Source organism: Xyrauchen texanus, chromosome 23 (genome assembly GCF_025860055.1).
Source record: "Xyrauchen texanus isolate HMW12.3.18 chromosome 23, RBS_HiC_50CHRs, whole genome shotgun sequence".
Lineage (NCBI taxonomy): Eukaryota > Metazoa > Chordata > Actinopteri > Cypriniformes > Catostomidae > Xyrauchen > Xyrauchen texanus.
Genome location: NC_068298.1, coordinates 34,550,953 through 34,574,297, shown reverse-complemented (window position 1 = coordinate 34,574,297; position 23,345 = coordinate 34,550,953).

Here is a 23,345-nt window from a genome sequence, read left to right as displayed (position 1 = left end):
TACAATTAATATCATCTTACCTTACCTTTTGAGTGGCAAAATGATTCAGTTTTAATTTTCCCCAATTTTTACTTGTCATGCTTGGAATCTTTCCAAACCGCTAAGTAATCACCTCTTTGTCAGCACAACTATCTCTCACCTACAGTACAGTACAGTGTGAATGAATTATTGAAATCTTGACCTCGCAGCAGAAGCTGTCACAGAAGAATGAGCACCGTGGACCACCATTAAAGAAAAGCATGAATACCATTGTAAGTCATGTGTTTTGAAGAAGAGATGTCAGTACATACCTTTGAAAAACTCTTCACACAAGTAAGGCAGTTCTGTCTCAGTAATTCCACTTGATATTTTATTACTAATAAGAGCATCTGAGCAACATGTATCAAATTCAATTTAAGGTGATGTGTTAAAATATTTTCTTCTATTGCAGCTTAATATGCAGAGACAAATGTAAGTAACTCATCCATAGTTTGATTTCCACGCAAAAAAAAAATAATTCCTGCAATATAGCAGCAAGTTTGAGTGTATTGTGGATTTTTTTTTTCTTAAGTGTACATAGTTTCTCTGCAAGTCACAGTGCGGCAGAAGTGATGACTCGAAAGCAGGGGCAAGATAAATAGTCTGATTCTGCTGATCAACCAATAAGAACATTCATTTCAGTCAGGATGGGATATTTTCCAATCAATTACAATTACCCTTTTAGGAGCTTTACAGTGAAATGTTGATGTGTGAACTGTGCACTGTGAATATACTTTGCTGCTGAATGTGAACATATTTAACATATTTATGGATTTAAACTCAAATTTTGCATTAAACTGTAGAAATATTGTCTGCACCGTGCTAGATTTTGATTCTCTTTTCATATGCGGGCCAAGTTAACTGATTTTTCACATAATTAAATGCAAATGTAATTTCTTCTGACATTAGGGCTTTTTATTTTTCTCACAATATATCATATCATTTAAATGTACATTTCTTAGAACCAGTTAGTAGTGTCTCGTGACCACCGAATTAGGTGGGGCAGATCTTGCAATGAAAGCTATAGGCGATGTACTGTATATCCACTTTTTATAATTATTATTGTTATTATTGATTATTATTATTCAACTCATTCTATTCATTATTCATAACATAATTAATAATATAACAGATCTGTCTACATGCCATTTACACATTTTCACAGTACTAAAAAACAAAATGCTTAATGATGAAGGTAATAATAATTATAGTTTTAAATTACAGAAAGTTTTAAGTAGTAAATACTGTAAGTTCACATTTGAAAGATTTAAAATCACATACACCTACGCACTGTCCCCTATAAAAATAAGAATCAAAAAGTCAATATTGATGTAGAGCGGAGGGGGGTGGGGCCAAGCTGGAATGATGCACGCCTGGACCCCAATCAGCCTGATGGGGCGTGCGAGCGATAAAGATGGCCGGTGATGACAGTTCAAGAGAGAGAGAGCATTATGGGCAGCTGCCCTGTATGTGATTTTGTGTCTTTTTGTTTAATAAAATATTATTTATATTGAAGTGGCTATCGACTCACCTAATGGTGTGAGTTTGAGGTGGGACTATTTGTTTGAACAAACAATTGCAAACTTGGGGAGGGTTTGGGAAACCTCATTGAAAACAATCTTTATTTTTGCCATTTCATTTGCTGATGCTAGTGGCAGAGAAATTCACACTTAGCTACGATGTGCATTTATAAATTTGAAGTCTCATTAAAGAGCTATACATATTTGAGCACTACAAAGTATAAAATATGTTCTCAGAAATATTGTTGAATTATCCAGATGATACTGTGTGTGTGTGTGTGTGTGTGGGCAGGTTTAAGTGGTTTACGAGGACCTTTTTTAGGTTACAAACTGGTAATTATAGGGTATTATGCTATAAATGTGGTTTATGGGGACATTTCTAGTGTCTCCATAATTGAAATTGCTTAAAAAACATACTAAATTATGTTTTATTGAAAATGTAAAAATGCAGAAAGTTTTTTTGTGAGGGTTAGGTTTAGGGGTAAGGTTAAGGGATAGAATCTATATTTTGTACAATATAAAAATTATTATGTCTATGGAGAGTCCTCATAATGGTTGCTTCACCAACGTGTATGTGTGTGTGTGTGTGTGTGTGTGTGTGTGTGTGTGTGTGTGTGAGCGTGTATTTATCACTTTGTGGGGACCAAATGTCCCCATAAGGATAGTAAAACCCGAAATTTTTGAACTTGTGGGGACATTTTGTCGGTCCCCATGAGGAAAACAGCTTATAAATCATACAAAATTATGTTTTTTGAAAATGTAAAAATGCAGAAAGTTTTCTGTGAGGGTTAGGTTTAGGGGTAGGGTTAGGTTTAGGGGATAGAATATAAAGTTTGTACAGTATAAAAACCATTATGTCTATGGAAAGTCCCCATAAAACATGGAAACACAACATGTGTGTGTGTGTGTGTGTGTGTGTGTGTGTGTGTGTTTGTGTTCTGGTATGACTTTCTATGTTGATATGTGGCAGTAACTACTGATTTTCCTGCCACAGTGCACAATTTCTTTTGCGATCACACAGTCAAAAATGTTTCATGAAATTTTAATTAGTTTAACTTTTCCATATTAAAGGGGACCAGGGAAATTGAGAAACCTGGGAATAATCGGAGGAACACACAAACTTTGAAAGTTCTTCAGATCTTTTGTCTTTCTAATAAGTCTTACTTTATTGTCCTTTAATTTCTCATGGAGGACCATTCTTCCATGTCCCAGTGCTGTGGATTTGCCCCAGTACACAGAGTCTCCTGTGATATGTGCAAATATCTGTTACCCTGGCAGGCAATTAGAATGACTAATCCAGCAATAATGGATCAAAAAGAGAACAATCTTTTACACTCTGAAAGGCAGAGAGAAAGAAAGTTGAGCATTTTAAGAATACAGGTATTAATTTACATATGTGCTGTTTTTGGGGCGGGGGGCCTGGAGACAAGGGCCCCTGGGGACATCATGTCTCTGTTGTGCTCTGTTGGAAAGTGATGAAAAAGTGGTAAAGTCTTATGTAATACAGAGTTTAATAGATGCAACAATTGCAGATCTCTGTTTAGTGTGTCATATCATCGGTTTATTAATTTACTATTGTTCCATTTGGTTAAAGTTGTAATGACCTTGTTAAATGCAAATTATAAATGTGATATATTTTACATTGACTTGTGAAATATAGTATTTAAAATATTCCATAATAATACAGTATTTCAGTTCACCATACACAGTTTAGCCATTGTACAGGAAGTTGAATATAGTATATTTGCTTTGAAATACAAAATAAATAAATAAAATCGCAGTTTATAATTTTTATTTGAAATCGGATATGATCATTTTTGCTCAATTCATATTGTATGCTTTAATGAACATTACAAGTTCTTGTAATTTAACACAAAAAATGCAGAATAGTAATTAACCGTTATAAAAGTTTCATCATTTAATTTACGGTTTTATTTATGCACATTGTTATTGTTTACATTAGTCAGTGGTACATTTTAAAAACTTAATACTTAGTACAAATTTTGTATATATATAAATAAATTCAGCATATTTTCAATTTACTTTATATTGACTATACAAAATCACAAAAAAAAAACATTTTCATCACACCAAATAATTGTTTAAGCTACATATATACACCTTTCATTTATTTAGCAGTAAATTAGATTGTTTCACAAATGTAAAATTGAACTGTATCAATGAACTCTAAAATTATAATATACGAGTCCACAACTTCTCTAAGACTGGTCTAATATCTCTGCTGCAGTGTATTCCTGTATGTATCAGCAAAAACAGCCACAGACCACAGCCTGTTTTTATATATATATTCATACACATTTTTCTGTGGATAAACTGAAACTGGCATTGATGAATGACTGGGGTGTTTCAAAAGAGAAAGGCATTGGATATTATGTGAAATTTGAGGCTGTTATAATAAAGGAAAGGGGGGTTATTTTATTTTGTACGTTTTCCTTGCACGGAATGGGTGTTCTGATAGTTCTGACCAGCTGACCTCTTCCCACACACCCGTTTTAACAAAACACCACCATATACACACTAACTGTTCCCCTACACAGCCTGGAGGTGGAACTGTTCTATAATCTCTCCCTGCTGACCTGTGAACCCTTGCTAAGATGATAATGCAAGGCCACTTCCCCTGACATGAAGACCCACACACACACACAAACGAACAAACACGCGGAGTTAGATAAAACATACTTACATTACTATTTATAACCAGTGTAGTGGTTATATTTTCATTATAGTAAACTACAGACAAAGTGTTTCAGAGTCTAGATAGATGAAATGGCATTCACAACCATTTTACTTCTGTAATGTACTGTATTTAAAAGTGAATCAGAAAGAAAAACTTGAGACTTGATTTTATTCAGCAGGAATCAGTTGGATCATAATAAGTGGGCATAACATACAACAATGGAGACCAGTTTTTGCAGGGAAGAAGTTTAAAAACAATCAGTTGCAAAAGGCATGTCGTTCAGTGGCTGAGAAAGTTATTACCTTTTGATGAAAGATGAAACATATTTTTCTCTGGAAAAACTTGCACTGATGTGTCGTTCATAATAAGAACAGGAATGTGTTTTAAAAAGTAATTCAGCTCAATTTTACATGTAACACATTGGTACAAAAATACATTTATTGTGAGTGCATGTTGCCAATGTGGTGCAGATGTCTTTTCAGTCCAACCTAGTAAACCAACAGAAAGTCCCAAAAAATAGGTGGCATAAATAAGGACGATGCTTATGGTTGAGAATTGTTCTCTGGAAGCCTCATGTAGCCTAAATGTTTCCTTGAGCTCCCCACTCACAAGCCTCAGGTGTGCAACCATGCCCCCTGCAAGCCGCGCCACCAGCGATCTCACGCACAAAAATGTACTCATGGGCACAGCTAAGCTGGGACGTCACACACACACACACACACACACACACACACACACACACACACACACACACACACACACACATTTATATATATATATATATATATTGTAGATAGATGTATAGAGGATGTATAAATATAGGAAATTACTATAGTGGATACAACAATATTGCAACACACAGAATGGCCAAAATTCATTGTGAGAATTATTTCTTCCAAAATTATTTTTGCAAAATCCTTATAATCAAAAACAACTGGAAAAGTCATGCATTGGTCAAACGGTGTGGAAATCCTGAAAATATAATGAAATCCAAATTTCAACAAACTACATTTTTGCTTTGTTTCGTATCGTAGATTAATCTTTCAGCCAGCATGGTGAATGTTTGTGCATGTGTGTGCTGCGGTGCAGTCATGGTGCCACTGTTGTTCGGGGCCCCTCACCTTAATTTTGCCTCATTAATCAGATCTGTACAGGGCTGCATGCTCCCGCTCTGAGGTGTCCACAGGAGCAGATGTGCTCTAACCCCCCACCTCTCTCTCTCGCTCTCTCTCTCTCCTCCTGAGCAGGTGTCCAGCACTGGACCCTGTAGTGAGGGCTTTTTGCAGGGTGGCATGTGTGTGTGGGTGTATCTGGCTTGCTACTATGACAACAGAGGCCCCAGAGACACTGCCCATGCCATTACATGATTGGGTGGTTTATAAAGTGCCATCTACCGGCCAGGGGGCCATATGGACAAGCTGACATTTAGCGACAGTCTCTGCGTTGTACAGAATTGTAAGACTGAGAGAGCGGAGGACTTGCATCATAAACTTTACACAAGCAAACGTACTGTATATACACAGTAGTCCTAAAGCCCTGCTGTGACCATGCTGGTGCTATCGGGATATGACACATGTACATCAAACACAAGACAGCACAGGGTAGACAGGCATAAGATCAGAAGAGCAGACCACATGTAATAAAAGAATCACCGGTGTTCTTACAGAGCATCCCTCATGTTGCCCTCTGCACCTCGTCTTAAGTGAAAAAAACACGTCAATGTGGTTGCAGGAAAACGTGATTCGTTCAAGCTCATTCAAGCACATGTGTGTGTGAATTTACTAGCTACACTTTAGGGACAAATTTGTACATCCTCAGATTGATAAAAATTATAAATGAAATATATATATATATATATATATATATATATATATATATATATATATATATATATACACACTCACTAGTTATTAGGAACACCATACTAATACTGTGTTTGACCCCCTTTGCCTTCAGAACTGCCTTAATTCTACATGTGCATTGATTCAACAAGGTGCTGAAAGCATTCTTTAGAAATGTTGGCCCATATTGATAGGATAGCATCTTGCAGTTGATGGAGATTTGTGGGATGCACATCCAGGGCACGAAGCTCCCGTTCCACCACATCCCAAAGATGCTCTATTGGGTTGAGATCTGGTGACTGTGGGGGCCATTTTAGTACAGTGAACTCATTGTCATGTTCAAGAAACCAATTTGAAATGATTCGAGCTTTGTGACATGGTGCATTATCCTGCTGGAAGTAGCCATCATAGGATGGGTACATGGTGGCCATAAAGGGATGGACATGGTCAGAAACAATGCTCAGGTAGGCCGTGGCATTTAAACGATCCCCAATTGGCACTAAGGGGCCTAAAGTGTGCCAAGGTCTTCTGCTGTTGTAGCCCATCCGCCTCAAGGTTGTGTGTGTTGTGGCTTCACAAATGCTTTGCTGCATACCTCGGTTGTAACGAGTGGTTATTTCAGGCAAAGTTGCTCTTCTATCAGCTTGAATCAGTTGGCCCATTCTCCTCTGACCTCTAGCATCAACAAGGCATTTTTAGCCCACAGGACTGCTGCATACTGGATGTTTTCCCTTTTCACACCATTCTTTGTAAACCCTAGAAATGGTTGTGCGTGAAAATCCCAGTAACTGAGCAGATTGTGAAATACTCAGACCGGCCCGTCTGGCACCAACAACCATGCCACGCTCAAAATTGCTTAAATCACCTTTCTTTCCCATTCTGACATTCAGTTTGGAGTTCAGGAGATTGTCTTGACCAGGACCACACCCCTAAATGCATTGAAGCAACTGCCATGTGATTGGTTGATTAGATAATTGCATTAATGAGAAATTGAACAGGTGTTCCTAATAATCCTTTAGGTGTGTATATAAACTGTATATATATATATATATATATATATATATATATATATATATATATATATATATATATATATATATATGGGAGGCCGAGGTGGATTGGTAGGTGCATATCGTGGCCCCCTTCGACATATCGTGGGGCAATTTTGTGGCCCATTCGCCCCCGTTTCATGGCTGGTCCACTGGGAAAGTTTCAGTTCACCCTATGGCCAGTCCACCCGTGTGTGTAGGTATGTGTGTGTGTGTGTGTGTGTGTGTGTGTGTGTGTGTTTTACACCTGTGTGAGCTCAGCTGTGTGTTGTACTGACATCACCCTGTCCTGTTGGAAGTGATGTCAGAGTCCATTCTGAGGTTTCTTCATCTCTTTGGGACAACATTTCAACCACTAGAGAGCTTTAATTGTAGATCTCCAGTTTCAATTTACATCCATCACAACATCACAATGTCTGGGAAAATTAATCTCTTCTTGGGAGAATTAACTTCATAAGCTTATGTGATTGGAAGCAATTTAGTGTTTGCCGTGTTGAGTTAGCATTTCTGAAATTTAAAGGTGAACTATGCAACATCTGTGCCAATAGCAGCATGAAACAGAAGTGCAATCTGTTTTTTTAAGTGGCCCAAATGGACAAGGAGTTCTAGTGCACATACAGAGCGATTTGTTAGCATTCCCATGCATCTCAATGGCAGTTGCTTGGCTGGCAAAAGAAGCTCAGTAAGTATACAACTCATATGCTGCCATCTTTGCTTCATTGGCACTAAGTTTAAAAATAAATAATTCACATGGTGTTTATTAACTGAGCTGAAAATTCCATGATTGATCACTCTATAGGCCTTTTAGAAGTCTATGTGGTCACTAAATAAACATCTACTGTAGGCCTAATATAAGAAAATTTAGCTTTATATATGTTGCTTGGATAATAGCGATCACACACACACACACACACACACACACACACACACACACACACACACACACACACACACATATTATTTATTTTAGTGGAATGAAAAAATTGGTAACACTTTTAGTGAATCCCATAATTATAATGCATTGTAGAATTATTACACATGCATTATACTGAATTCATAATGTCTCATAATATACCTTGTAAGTTATAACTTTTCATAAATAATTATAACTGCAGTTTTAATACATTATAAGACTTCCTCTATTCATAGTTATGCATAAGAGCATAATGCATTATTACACAAGCAACATCCAATTTTAATGCAGCAGATGCCAGTAAAGTTAATCGTATAAGTGATGTCATGAAAAACAGCATAGTGTAAACAGTCAAAAGGCTTTATGACATGATCATATAATAAGTGGTTTTTGCCTGCTTTAAATAAAGTTACAAAAGCAATATGTTCTTATAAAGTCTTAAATAAAGTTTATAAGAAGATATAAACTCTGTCACTTTGCTTATATCACAAATATATATATATAATACATTATAACTTGTGCAGATAAAATTGGATGTTGCTTGTTTTATAATACATTATAATCTAAAGCATAACTATGAATGGGTAAGTATTATACTGTATGTATTATAATTGTGGTTGCAATAATTTATGAGAAGTTATAACATATTACAAAACATTACTAATGCATTATAATGACTTTACAATGCATTATAAATATGGGCTTCATAGAAAGTGTTACCAAAAATTATTGCAATTTTCTTCTGCCAAGTAGAAAATGTATCTGTGTCTTAGTATCTGGTGAGAAGTGTGTGTGGAGGTAATTATTTTTTCTCTCTCACAAACACATGTCTGGCATGGAGAAAATAATTAATCGGTGATGGCGCTTCTGACGGCACACATTGTGACTGCTGAAACAGGATTCTCACCTCTCACAAGAGGAGGAGGAGAGAAATAGGACTATTTATGCCGCTTTGTGTTTCTCCAATCTCCCTGTCTATGATATCTGATTACAAAAAATGGAAAGACTATTCACAAAAAACAAAAAACAGACCTGTGTCACTCAAACATATATTTGTTTATCTGTTGGTCTAGCTCTTACAAAGAGATGCTAATTGCTGCCATTCTTGACAAGGACATATTTTTTTACCAACCACTTTTCTTTCTTTCTTTTTTTCTTTCTTAAAAACAAATGACTCTACAAATGACTCATACAAACCTGTAACCCTATAATTACTCAGATATATAACCCACTTGACAAAATACCAATTTGGCATATACTTTATATACGTATGTGTGTGTTTGTGTGTGTATGGGTGAGTGTAAGTGTGTGTTTTAGTGTGTGTGTGTGTGTGTGTGTGTGTGTGTGTGTGTGTGTGTGTGTGTGTGTAAGTGTGTGAGAGAGTGTAGGTAAGTGTGTAAGTGTGTTTGTGTTAGTGTAATTGTGTGTGTTTGAGTAAGTGTGTAAGTGTGTGAATGTGAGTGTGTAGGTATTTGAGTGTGATTGTGAATGTGTGTATGTGTGAGTGTGTTAGTGTCTGAGTGAGTGTATGTGTAAGTGTGTGAGTGTGTGTGTGTTCCAAACCATTTAAAAGCTCTAAATTGCTATTGAAAATTCAATAATTACACATAAGCTATTGCAATTTTATGGTACGTTTTATTAACAATAGAATTTGTAATTTTGAAAAACAATCAAAGGATCAGGAAAGACTGTAAAATGCATTCTTGCTGCTGTCAAGAGCCCTGAATTCAGAGCTAATGTTGGTGGCTTGGATTCCTCTTCCTCTAACTTCCTCTATCTCTCTACTTCTTAATGGCACCTGCAGAACTGTAGAAGGGCTAGAGTCCCTCTGAGCTTGTATTAGTGGACCCCTCTCAGTTCTTTCACAGTTCTTGCTGTTTCTATCTCATGGTGCTCCTTCATCATATGTGAGCATGTGTGTGTGAGCGTGTATTTATCACTTTGTGGGGACCAAATGTCCCCATAAGGATAGTAAAACCCGAAATTTTTGACCTTGTGGGGACATTTTGTCGGTCCCCATGAGGAAAACAGCTTATAAATCATACTAAATTATGTTTTTTGAAAATGTAAAAATGCAGAAAGTTTTCTGTGAGGGTTAGGTTTAGGGGTAGGGTTAGGTTTAGGGGATAGAATATAAAGTTTGTACAGTATAAAAGCCATTATGTCTATGGAAAGTCCCCATAAAACATGGAAACACAACATGTGTGTGTGTGTGTGTGTGTGTGTGTGTGTGTGTGTGTGTGTGTATGTGTGTGTCCAGTGTTTGGGTTGATGTGTTTCACTTTACTTTGGTGGATTGTTAAAGCTGATTTGTCCCTGCAGTGTCTGAAGTTCTTACAACTTTGCCCAGCGTAACTGGTCAGCACAGAGCAGAGAGCATGAGACATGCTAATATTTACATGTTAATACAGTAGATCTTACAGCTCAGCTGCTGTGATAGTGTAGGCTTAAGATACTTATTGTCACGAACCCCGCTCCTCTGCCCCATCCCCGCTTCGTCGCACACACACTCACTCCCTCGACCTCACTCCCTCGCTCCGCCCCCTCGAGCTTTTCACGCTCTTTTTGCTCGCTCGAGCCCTCACGCCCACTTTGCTCCTACTCGCTCACATGCTCGTAGGTTATCTCCCTTCCTCGAGATTCTTCCAATCCCCCAGAACATTATGACCACCTGCACTCGCGTCATCTGCACTCCTGCACATTAGTTTCACCTGCACTCGTCTCATCACCTATCATTGTTTACACCTGCACTCGCCCCTATATATTTCACAACCCGTTCGTCTCACTCCTGTTGGTTATTGTATTTAGTTTCCCGTGTCTTTGCCCCCCCGCTAGTCTCGTCTAGTTCTGATACTCCTCTCCATTACCCCTTAGCTTGCCAGCTCCCCTTGTTCCCCTGTCTTTTGCTCCCTCTAGTCCCGTCTCGCTGATCCTGTTTACCCCGGCTTTGACACTCGCTCCCCTCTACTACTCTCCCGGATTTGCCCCCTTTACTCTCTCCGATTCCCCGGCTTCGACCTCTCGCTCCCCTTGACTACTCTTCACTGGATTTGCCCCTTGATTGTACTTTTGCCTGCCTGCAATAAAATGCAGTTTGACTTACATTGTGACTGTCTCTTCTTGTGCGGGTTACAGAATAACCAACCGTTACCGAAGACAGTCACAATGCCCCGCGCTGAGGATTCGCGCAGCTCACTAGAGCGGAGGTGCGCGTCACATTCGGCGCGAGGAGCTACAGTTTGGAGGCAGGACCAAGCGCTCGTGGCCCAGGGGCAGCAGGTATGTCCCTTGTCTGATTTATGTCACCCTGTTTCACCTGTGTCTGCCCCTGAGCCCGTTTATGCCTCCAGTGCATTTCTGAGCGCCGTAAGCCTTCAACACCCTGAGAGGTTTGATGGCTCTTCGGGCACTTGCCAAGGGTTGTTTATGCAGGGCAGCGGTTGTAGAACTTTTAACCGTGCCCTTAACATTATGGACCCAGCGGCCCAACTCTTGGTTTTGCGTCAGGGGAGTCAACCCTTGGAGGCTTATGTGGTTGATTTTTGTGCCCTGGCCAACCAGGTGAATTTTGATGAGGTGGCTCTGAAAGACATTTTTCAATTTGGACTGAATGAGCCAGCCTCATCATTCATGCCTGGTGGTCGCTGCTCTCTCAACCTGGCTCAGTTTATTGACCTCGCCCTACTGTACGCTGGTTCCTCGTTTACTGTGGGGGAGGCAGAAACTGAACCAGCTTTCCAGACCACGGCCCCCTTCTTGAAGCCTACCACGGCCCCCGTCTTGAAGCCTACCACGGCCCCCGTCTCGAAGCCTACCACGGCCCCCGTCTTGAAGCCTACCACGGCCCACGTCTGGAAGCCTACCATGGCCCCCGTCTCGAAGCCTACCACGGCCCTAGCCCTGAAGCCTGACACGGCCCTAGCCCCGAAGCCTGACACGGCCCTAGCCCCGAAGCCTGACACGGCCCTAGCCCCGAAGCCTGACACGGCCCTAGCCCCAAGCCTTACACGGCCCTAGCCCCAAAGCCTGACACGGCCCTAGTCCCGAAGCCTGACACGGCCCCAGTCCCGAGGCCTGTCACGGCCCCAGTCCCGAAGCCTGTCACGGCCCCAGTCCCGAAGCCTGTCACGGCCCCAGCCCGAAGCCTGACATGGCCCTAGTCCCAGCCTGACACGGCCCCAGTCCGAGGCCTGTCATGCCCCAGTCCACGGCCAGCCAGCCAGCGCCCATGCCCGCCACGGCCAGCGAGCCAGTGCCCATGCCCGCCACGGCCCAGCCGAGCCAGCGCCCATGTCTGCCACGCGCTCAGCGAGCCAGTCCTGTAGCCTCGACCGGCCCCAGTCAGGCCTGTCACGCCCCTGTTGGCCGAGGCGCAAGAGAAGGAAGAGGGCCCCTTCTCCCCAGTCTCGTCTTGTGCTCAAGACCGCAGAGGTTCCCTCAGAGTCTTCCACAGCTCTGCCGAGCTTCTGCTCTGCCCTCAGAGTCTTCCACGGCTCTGCGGGTTCTGCTCTGCCCTCAGAGTCTTCCACGGCTCTGCCGGGTTCTGCTCCGCCCCAGGGTCTTCCACGGCTCTGCCGGGTTCTGCTCCGCCCCAGGGTCTTCCACGGCTCTGCCGGGTTCTGCTCCGCCCCAGGGTCTTCCACGGCTCTGCGGGTTCTGCTCCGCCCCAGAGTCTTCCACGGCTCTGCCGGGTTCTGCTCCGCCCCAGAGTCTTCCACGGCTCTGCCGGGTTCTGCTCCGCCCCCAGAGTCTTCCACGGCTCTGCCGGGTTCTGCTCCGCCCCCAGAGTCTTCCACGGCTCTGCCGGGTTCTGCTCCGCCCTCAGAGTCCTCCACGGCTCTGCCAGCCTCTGCTCCGCCCTCAGAGTCCTCCACGGCTCTGCCAGCCTCTGCTCGCCCCTCAGAGCCCACGCGGCCTCCGCCTCTCGAGTCTCCTAAGGCTCCTCCTCCGAAGCCTCCCAGGGCTCCTCTCAAGCCTCACAGGGCTCTTCCTCTCGAGCCTCCTAAGGCTCCTCCTCTCGAGCCTCCCCGAGCTCTACCTCCCAAGCCCCCCAGGGTTCTGCCTTTCAAGACTCTCGAGCCTCTCAGGGCTTCTCCTCTCGAGTCTTTCAGGGCTCCCCCTCCCAAGCCTCTCAGGGCTTCTCCTCTCGAGTCTTTCATGGCTCCACCCTCTCCAAGCCTCTCACGGCTCTCAGCCTCTCGAGTCTCTCAGGGCTCCTCCCTCTCAAGCCTCTCAGGGCTTCCCTCTCAGTCTCTCAGGGCTCCTCCTCCCCTCAAGCCTCTCAGGGCTTCTCCTCTCCCGAGTCTTTCAGGGCTCCACCTCCTTCCAAGCCTCTCAGGGCTTCTCCTCTCGAGTCTTTCAGGGCTCCTCCTCCCCTCAAGCCTCTCAGGGCTCCGTCCCTCGAGTCTCTCAGGGCTCCTCCTCCCCTCCGGCCTCTCAGGGCTTCGTCTCTCGAGTCTTCCAGGGCTCCTCCTCCTCCAGAGCCTCTCGGGGCTCCGTCTCTTGAGTCTTTCATGACTCCCCCCCTCGAGCCTCTCGAGCCTTCCAGGGCCCCACCTCTAGAGCCTCTCGAGTCTTCCACGACCTTTTTCCCCGAGCCTCTCCCGGCTCTACTCCCAGAGACTCCAGAGCTTCCTAGGGCTCCGCCTCCCGAGCCTCCTAGGGCTCTGCCTCCCGAGCCTCCTATGGCTCTGCCTCCCGAGCCTCCTATGGCTCTGCCTCCCGAGCCTCCTACGCCTCCCCCTCCAGAGCCTCCCACGGCTCCACCTCCCGAGCCCCTCACGGCTCTGCTCCCAAAGACTCCAGAGCTTTCTATGGCTCCGCCTCTCGGGCCTCCTACGGCTCTACCCCCCGAGACTACAGAGCCTGCCAGGTCGTCACCTCAGGGACCTCCCACGGCGCCACCTCCATTGGCTCCACCTCCTGAGCCTTCCAGGCCTTCCCCTAAAGCCTCCTTGGCTCCACCTCCTGAGCCTTCCAGAACCCCACCTCCAGAGCCGCCTACAGTGCCGCCTCTGACGGCACTGCCTTTCACGGCTCTTCCCTGGCCCCGTGACCCTGTCCGGTGGCCCCCTGACACTCTCCCTGTCCTGTGGCCTCTTCCCTGGCCTCCTGACCCTGTTCCTGTCCGGTGGTCACCTTCCAGACCCCCGGACCCAGTCCCTATCCTCCAGTCGCCTTCCAGACCCCCTGACCCAGCCTCTGCCCTGTGGCTGCCCCCTAGGTCTCCCGACCACCCGCCTGTCCGCTATGTTCCCCCTGACCTTGCCTTGAAACTGCCCATTGACCCCATGGACTGTCTCATTTCCCTCTGTGCCCCTTGGACTGCCCTCAATTTTGTTTGTGTGTTTTGTGGGTTGTCTGTTCAGGGTTTTTTGTTTGTTGGGATCGTCCAGCACCACTTCCTCGCAACCGAGCGCGGCCGTCAGGAGCCGTCCGTTTTAGAGGGGGGAGTACTGTCACGAACCCCGCTCCTCTGCCCCATCCCCGCTTCGTCGCACACACACTCACTCCCTCGACTTCACTCCCTCGCTCTGCCCCCTCGAGCTTTTCACGCTCTTTTTGCTCACTCGAGCCCTCACGCCCACTTTGCTCCTACTCGCTCACATGCTCGTAGGTTATCTCCCTTCCTCGAGTTTCTCACGCGTTTCCAATCCCCCAGAACATTATGACCACCTGCACTCACATCATCTGCACTCCTGCACATTAGTTTCACCTGCACTCGTCTCATCACCTATCATTGTTTACACCTGCACTCGCCCCTATATATTTCACAACCCGTTCGTCTCACTCCTGTTGGTTATTGTATTTAGTTTCCCGTGTCTTTGCCCCCCGCTAGTCTCGTCTAGTTCTGATACTCCTCTCGATTACCCCTTAGCTTGCCAGCTCCCCTTGTTCCCCTGTCTTTTGCTCCCTCTAGTCCCGTCTCGCTGATCCTGTTTACCCCGGCTTTGACCCTCGCTCCCCTCTACTACTCTCCCGGATTTGCCCCCTTTACTCTCTCCGATTCCCCGGCTTCGACCTCTCGCTCCCCTTGACTACTCTTCACTGGATTTGCCCCTTGATTGTACTTTTGCCTGCCTGCAATAAAACGCAGTTTGATTTACATTGTGACTGTCTCTTCTTGTGCGGGTTACACTTATCCATCAGCCTACTGTGCAGAAGACTTTAAAAATAAATTTGACTTTGCATATTTACATTTTCATAAACATTTTGTTTAAGTATGCTATTTGTGTAAAATTTTGTTTCTCTTTTTTATTAATTACATGTCCTAAAATGTAATAATTTTTTTTTATTATATTAAAATTAGATTTTATTACATTATATTTTTAAAATACATTTATTGTTTTTTATTAATGTGTATTCATGGTCATTCATACATGTGCATGTTGTCCATTAACATTTTAGTGCTTGAATGTATTTTGAACAAGAATTTTGATCAGATAATAAAAACAAAGACAAATAGGGGACCTTCTCACTTGTATATTAAATATTACATGTTTAATTTTTACATTCATAATTTGTAAGGCTGTGAATCAGGGGAAAAAAATCTAAATAATTACAGTAATCACACATTTTGTCTTAACTAAATCAATATTAAATTATGGTACATGACACATTACAACAAACAACATATTTTTACAAGTATTAATCTTTGATAGAAGTATATGTATACATTCCATAAAATCAGTGGACATAATAATAATAACATAATAGTAATAACATATTGGGCAAAATGTTCTAGTGTTTTCCAGTGGACTTTTTTAATAATAGAATTTAGTGGGCAGATCAATTGGAGCGAATATTTTATGCTTCATTAAGAAGTCACAGGAAAAACACGTATGCAAAGTAAGTTAACTTATAATATATTTTGTTCATGTACAGTGATAATTTTATCTGCTAAGAAACCCTAGTGAGTGGTAGACCAGGTTATAGGAAGTTTTCTGGGTAGGCTATCTATTTAACGAGAGAGATAACTGGCGAACAGTAACAAGGCACACGATAGTCTTCGTCAGATAATTGTAGTGGACATTACTAATTTTGCAAAGAAAAAAGCTTTGTAATGACACCCCGCTGCCAGTCTGGCCAGTCTGCGGTACAGCCGATGTTTGAGAACAGAAACTCCAACTGAGCCTCTGAGGCTTTTCCGTCATTTAATGAAAATTAAAATGGTAACATCTCCAGCCCTCTAATGTTCGCGTAAGTGTTGTATGGTGTAAGATGTGGTTCTCATGAAGAATTTACTTTTAATTGTTATCCTAAGACAGCAACGACACCATGCACTGCTTAATTTTAATGTAATGTCATGTGTAGAGCATAACGCTAAGAAAGGAGAACAATGCTATTAATGTATTTACAACGTTACCCAAATATTATTGTAGTACATACTGAATAGTGTTGCTCTAAGGGTAGAAGTGTACTCTGTAGTTCATATCAATGTGTTATTAGTACAGTTTGCTGCTCTCAGAGCAGTATAACTCTATATGTTTACATCAGTTTGCTATTTATTCCTTGTTGCTTTGCTTTATTAACAGATATTGCACAGTTTTTGCTATTTTTGTTTCCTTAACTTTCTATTGCGACCTCCATACAGTTAATGCGCACCCCTGTATATTATGCCCGGGGAATGCGTTGTGCACAACGAATAAGCATACGCTGCTTTACACAATCAGTTACTGTGTAAGGATGTGCAGTTGAGTCAAGTGAGTACCTCTTGAAAATGTACATATACAAATTGTAGCCACAGAAAGAGGGGAAAAACATTGGTTAAGTTTTGCCCATTGTATAAAACTTTCTTCTATTGTGTGAAGTTTCAGGAAGAAAAATAAATCAATGAATACTACACTTATTGTGTTAATTTTTTTTATTCACAGGAATTAATGTGTTAAATTTCCCTGCCCAAACAATTTGTACTATGTACAATTATTTATTATGTAGAATGAGTACTAAAACAATACTGTCTCTTTAAGAGTAGCAGCAGTTCAGCGAGCATCACAACAGTGTTTTGGTTGAGCGCATATTAACGAGAGTGGAGTCAAATTAATTTAAGCATTTGTGCGGTGTGTGATTAGAACTAAATATTTAGTTTTTGTTGTTTTTCATCAACAACTGACTGTAAAAAAAATGAAAGGTTATTAAGAGATACATTATTAATTGACATGGATTGAGCAGATCTCGTCTTGAGACAGATATTACACGGAGTGAGTCAAACCAAACTTTTGCTCTCATCAATCAGTGAAACGATCTCGCAAAATGTGGTGGCATACGGAAGTGATTTACTTGAATTGTAGAGGGTTGTGCAGGGAAAATAGGTTAATCTTGGGATTTTAGGAATCGATTTCGCAATACATATGTTTACCCAGCCCTAATAACATCTAAAACAGGTTTAGATGAACTGCTTAATTGACATACACGTTATAAATCATGTGCACTAAAATTGAACAATTTTAGGAATTTTACATATTATATTTATTCCACTACTATCTAACGTTCAAACATTCACATTTCTGCCATCCTTTGTGGTCTAATCTGCTCTATTCTCAGATGATCCTGTAGATGTGATGTTACATAAAGTTTGGGTGTAAATGTGAAAAAGCAGACTAAAATTAAAATCTCTTTCCTTTCTGAGAAATTTGAGAGAGACATTCTTAGATGTCCGATATACAGTCTCTAATACTGATATTATTTATGTGGATCAGAGTGTCAAACATGGGAGAGGATGACTCTGCTCTGAACTAGAGGAAATGTGTTTCAGATCCAAGTACCAAAGATCCCCAAGAAAGCTTTGACACATCTACATGGCCATTAGCAGCCACACTGCAGTACTAGATCACCTAAAAGTATTCTAAAAAGTTGCTTCAAAACTTTTCAACTTCATTATAAAAACTGAAATTTTGTTGATCCTTAAGAGACAAGTTGTGGAACATTTGGTCCTTAAAAAACCCTTCCAAATGAATCACTGAGATTGGATGTGATTGCATAGCTGGGTGTTATTTCCTGATTTATGTTCTTGTTCTCTGGACAGGTGTAAAAAAACTCTAAGCTCTATGAGAAAAAATAAATAAATGCACAGGCACCTTGTGGTTTGACTCTTTCAGAGACGTACTTAAAGTTTAATGTATGAGGGTATCCTGTATCACTGAGAAACTTGAAAATGAACCTTAATATTTATGAAGTGGTTTCTTCAATCCAAACAATTTAGATTGGGAGGTCGAGACATTCAAGTAAAGACATTTCCTTCTTCCTCTTCTATGCTCTCTCTCTCTTTCATTCTCTCATCTGCTGTGAAACCGAGGTTAATTTCTTTACAAGAGCGCAGCACTCACGGAGCAATTACAACAGTGATGGAGAGTTTCCTTGACTCCCTGTTGTTTAAAACCTGTAATTTATGGCTTGCAAAGAGGCCACACTTAATTTCTCCTCTGTGGTTTAAGAGGGAGGCAGACATGCTCTCTCTTTTATGTGGCATGACATTTTAATAGGAGTTTAGGGAGAACTGCATCATCTCAATCTGGTTCTGACCCAATGGGCACTTGATCATTGTTTCCTCGTTTTAACGCACCATATTACCTTGAGGAGGAAAAGACACTGAATGTAAAACGGACCAGGGAATTGGCAGTCTTTGTGAATATTCTGGGCATGGAAATTTGTAGCTAATTGTTCCACCACCAATGCAGAGCGATGGTGATAGTTATTTGTTATTATTTTTTATTTTCCTTGAGTTTAGGATGCTCTATATTAATGAAATTAATATTTATCTAAATTTATCTAAAAAGAGAATTTATTATGGAATCATCAGAGCTGTACTGATTGTCACATCACGTGACTTATTCCATGCAATGCGGAATATATTGTTTTATCCTTTACCTCCTTTATGGAGTACTGTGCGTGCGTGCATGCGTGCGTGTGTGTGTGAAAGAGAGACTGACTATAGTCTCTGTCACCACAGAAACAGATTTGCACCATCCCTTGCTTTTCTGTGGAGATGGGCTTGTCACAATCCAGCCAGCCAGTATTTATTGCATTACATAGAAACAAATCTCCCATCATTCCTACTAAATGACATCCAACTGCAGGTTTCACTTTGTTCTGTGAACTGTTGTCAGCTATTGCACACCTGCAATGTGTTGGCCTGGCTTTGTATTTTCCAAACAAAATGAGACTTTTATTCAACTATCTGATTTTCTTTTCTACAACTCCTCTCTCTGGTAAGAGAATTTGATCTCTTTTAATTCCCTTTGACTTTGGCTTAGTTCCATAACCAAGTTAGCTTACTACGTTGGCAGTATTTTAAGGCATTGAAGGTGCACTCCTAATGCAAAAGACTGTTCCAAAAGGAGATTTTGCTGCCTTATCCCTTGTTTTGCCCAATAAGGCAGCATCTGCCCTATGTGGAGAAGGCAATCTCTGCTCAGTGAAAAAAAACAAACAAACAAACACACAAAAAACATGCCAGATGTCATGCCAACATTTTGACCATTTTAAACATTATTTGTCTATGATATGCATTTGTATGCTAATTAGAGTATTGCACAATTAGCCTAGCATCATACTAATGTAAATCCAGACACTATAAGATGAGACAGGTCACTGATGATGGAGAAACGCTTATGCTGAATATAGCAGCTATTGGAATGGAAGTTCTGAGCCAATCACCTTTTTGATAGAGACATCGCCTGACAATTTTCATCGAGAAAGCACATGTGCACAAACTGGAGCAGCATGAAAATTAGCCCGCCTGAAGGTTTTACAAACATGGCAGGCAAGTGACCTGACTTGCTTGAAAGGGACTTTGGTGAAACTCATCTGAAATAAAATTGGAATCAAGTCTCTTGTGTTTTTCACTGGAGAATCGATATGTATTTGTGAGCTACCTTGAAATGTCTGTGTCATTAAACCTGGATGTGTTATTATTCAGGCAGCTAAACATACTGTACTATCTGTATAAGATATATCTTGTTCAGAAATATTCTCTTCAAACTGTTGTTCCATCTTGAATGTAGTGGCCTGAAATAGAAAAATAAGCTTCTTTTAGTTCACCTAGAATGATGATGAAATGCTGTGATGTTTTTATTCTGCCAAGGTGTACATTTGGTCATATTTCTCCTGTCCTTGTACATCCCTGAAATTCTTGACCTAGGAAAACTCAACTAGTTTAAGAGCATTGATGATTGGTTAAAACTAAACATGGGTGTGTTTTGGAAAAAGGCAGCTTGGCCATGACAAATGCGTAGATTTATGAAGTCAGGACAGATATTTTGACAAAAGTGGAAGGGGCAATAAGACAAGTTTAATAAGGCACGCAACGCTGAAAGTGGCGTGAAAGTGAAGAGAAATATCTGCATTATTGGCATTACTTCTCTCTGGAACAGTATGTTAAACACAGTGACGTCACTGTGGTGATTTGGGCGTAGCCGAGCGATGTCTGTGGAGATCAAGGCCGGGAGAGGAAGAACAGTAAGTATTGACACCTGTGGGAAATTATCTCTAACAGCTGTTCTGTGCTACAGTGAGAGCTGGAGAGAGATAGCAGGGCAGTCCAGACCACTGGAGGGGAGAGAGAAAGCAACACACAAACCTGGCTGTGTGTGTGTTTGATCAGTGGGCTGAAAAGCCATTAGTGTGTGTTTGCATTGAAAAGTCCTTTAATTAAGACTTACATTAAATTGTTTATCCAGCTCCCGCGTCCTCCTTCCACGAGAGAACTAGGAATCTATCACAGTCACCCTCAACAAATACATTTTAAAAGGATGCCGCGTTTAGTATAAATGCCAGATTACTTCACCTAGGGTGCTTTTGTTCGTCCAGGAGAAATAAGATCTGCTTCTTCAACCGAAAATCAACTGATCATGCATTTTGTGATTATATCAATCTATTTAATAATGTATTATCATTATTTTGTTTTATTTACCTCTTTTTTTCTCAAGGTTATTACTATGTTTCTTACTGTACTGCAATTTGGTTCAACTCCTGCTGTTTTTATATGCTCTATAAATACATTTTGACTTGACTTTTTCGATTGTATATCGATACATAAATTATGCTTAAGGCAATGCTGAGAACACAAAACATACTTGTGTTGCTTTAGGAATTGCACTATAACACAATTTGTAATGAAATATGGTGTGAAATCAAACTAGCTTTGTCCTCATTCTTGAATACAGTATGTTTCTGGCAACTACCTAAGTAGGCAGTAGGTAGCAAGGAAGCTCACAAGAACAAAAGCTTTTATTTCCATATTTCTGCACAGGTCCATCAAGTTGCTGTCAATCTGAACAGTGGCATCTGACACAAAGTTCCTACTGTAGCCAAGAGAACAGCAAAAACAAGCCGGCGAGAGAGTGAACTCGCAGGAGATGTGTTTTGTGGAATAATGTAGTATGCCAAGAAAGCTTAAACAAACACCCATCAACACTCTATACACCCGCAGTGGTGATCAGGGTTTGGCTGTGGACATCTTACTACTCTTGTATATCACACTAATGCTGTCTCAGTGCAGACACCTGGGCTCAAAGCATTCACTCTGATCATGAGGGTGAGTCCACAAACAGCTGACATTGCATCCATCTCTCTCCCTTGGTATGCTCAGAGTACAGGAGAGACACTTTCATTCTAACTCCAAATTCTGCCTCATTTACATCTTTGGGGCAGTTGGAAGAAGCCCTACTGCCCTGAACGGCCCCCAGCAGTCCTCTCATTGCAGGCCACTTTGCCTCTGGGTTTGTCTCTGTCCAGGCCTGCAACTTCCATAAAGTTTCATCTCTCACTGCAGGCCTTTAAAACTGTACACTGAAACTGCTGAACTGTATTGAAATGGTTCAAGCAAGCACGATGGTCTTGAGACTGCACAATCTGGCACAGTGGCTCATCATATTGAATGGGTCCTTTGTTATTTTCTTTACCAAGCATATTGTGATTTCAAAAGTGCTGTGTGGAATTTTTTAAATGTTTAAAAACTTTCTTTGTATCCCAGCTTCATATGCTGGGACAGCTAAAGTAAATAATTTGTAAGTTGATCCCTCTGGAGGGTGTAAACTCTGTGGCTCTGCTGCACTAATCATTGCTCTGTTTGAGTATCCTGACCACCTCGACATATCAAAATCTGCAACACCAATGACTTGAGTTTGTGGTGGACTGTCTGTTTGTTCGTCCAATGGAAGATCTATATTGTATATTGTAATGTGTGCAGATCTCATTTTATTATTTTAACTGCATTTTTACTGCATGTTGAACAGATTGTCATTATGACCAGGGTAAATCAGACAATTCACATTGTGAATTCTGCGACAGAAATTACATTTTCATTTATGCATTTTGGCAGACACTTTTATCCAAAGCGACTTACAGTGCACTTATTACAGGGACAATCCTCCCGGAGCAACCTGGAGTTAAGGGCCTTGCTCAAGGGCCCAACAGTGGGATCTTGGTGGTGCTGGGGCTTGATCCCCCAACCTTCTGGTCAGTAACACTGAGCCTCAACCACTGAGCCACCACTGTCTGCTGCTGAAATCTGTCTGTGCTTGCCAAAAATCCTGTGTGCTCATGTTTGGTAAATTGCTGGGTAAAGAGATTTGAGAAACTTGTTAAAAATGTTTTGCAATTGCTTTTGGTGATGCCATTTGCAGATAAATTAGACAATTAGATCTTCGGAATTCTTCAGTACAAAAGATGTCGCTATTTCAGCTGAAAAGTTGTCTAAATTGTCCTTTCAAGGTGGGATTACTTTTCTGGGAGTAGGAAATTCAGATAAAAATGTTTACTTTACAGTTTACAATCTGTGATCTCATGAAAATGTTTACGTATTCTCACATAAAATCTGGTTCTAGCGAGCGTACATTTGCTTATGTTTGCAAAGATACCAAAATATACAATATTTATGTATTGACGGCATCTAAAATGGTCAATTGTATTGTATTTAAAATAAATAAGATAAATTGAACGTTAACACATTTAATGCATTTACCTCATTTAAAATTATACGTTTTTGTGGACCTCAGTTCGGCTTTCAACACCATCATCCCAGCTATAATCCAGACTAAACTACACCAGCTCTCTGTTCCAACGTCTATCTGTCAGTGGATTGCAGCATTCTGACGGACAGGCAGCAGCTTGTGAGAAAGGGAAAACTCACTTCCAGCACCTGTACAATCAGCACTGGTGCCCCCCAGGGATTTGTGCTCTCCCCACTACTCTTCTCCCTCTACACCAATGATTGCATTGCCAAGGACAGCACTTTGGCAGCAGTGGAGTCAATCAGGTTTCTGTGAACTACCATCTCACAGGACCTGAAGTGGGAGACCCACATTG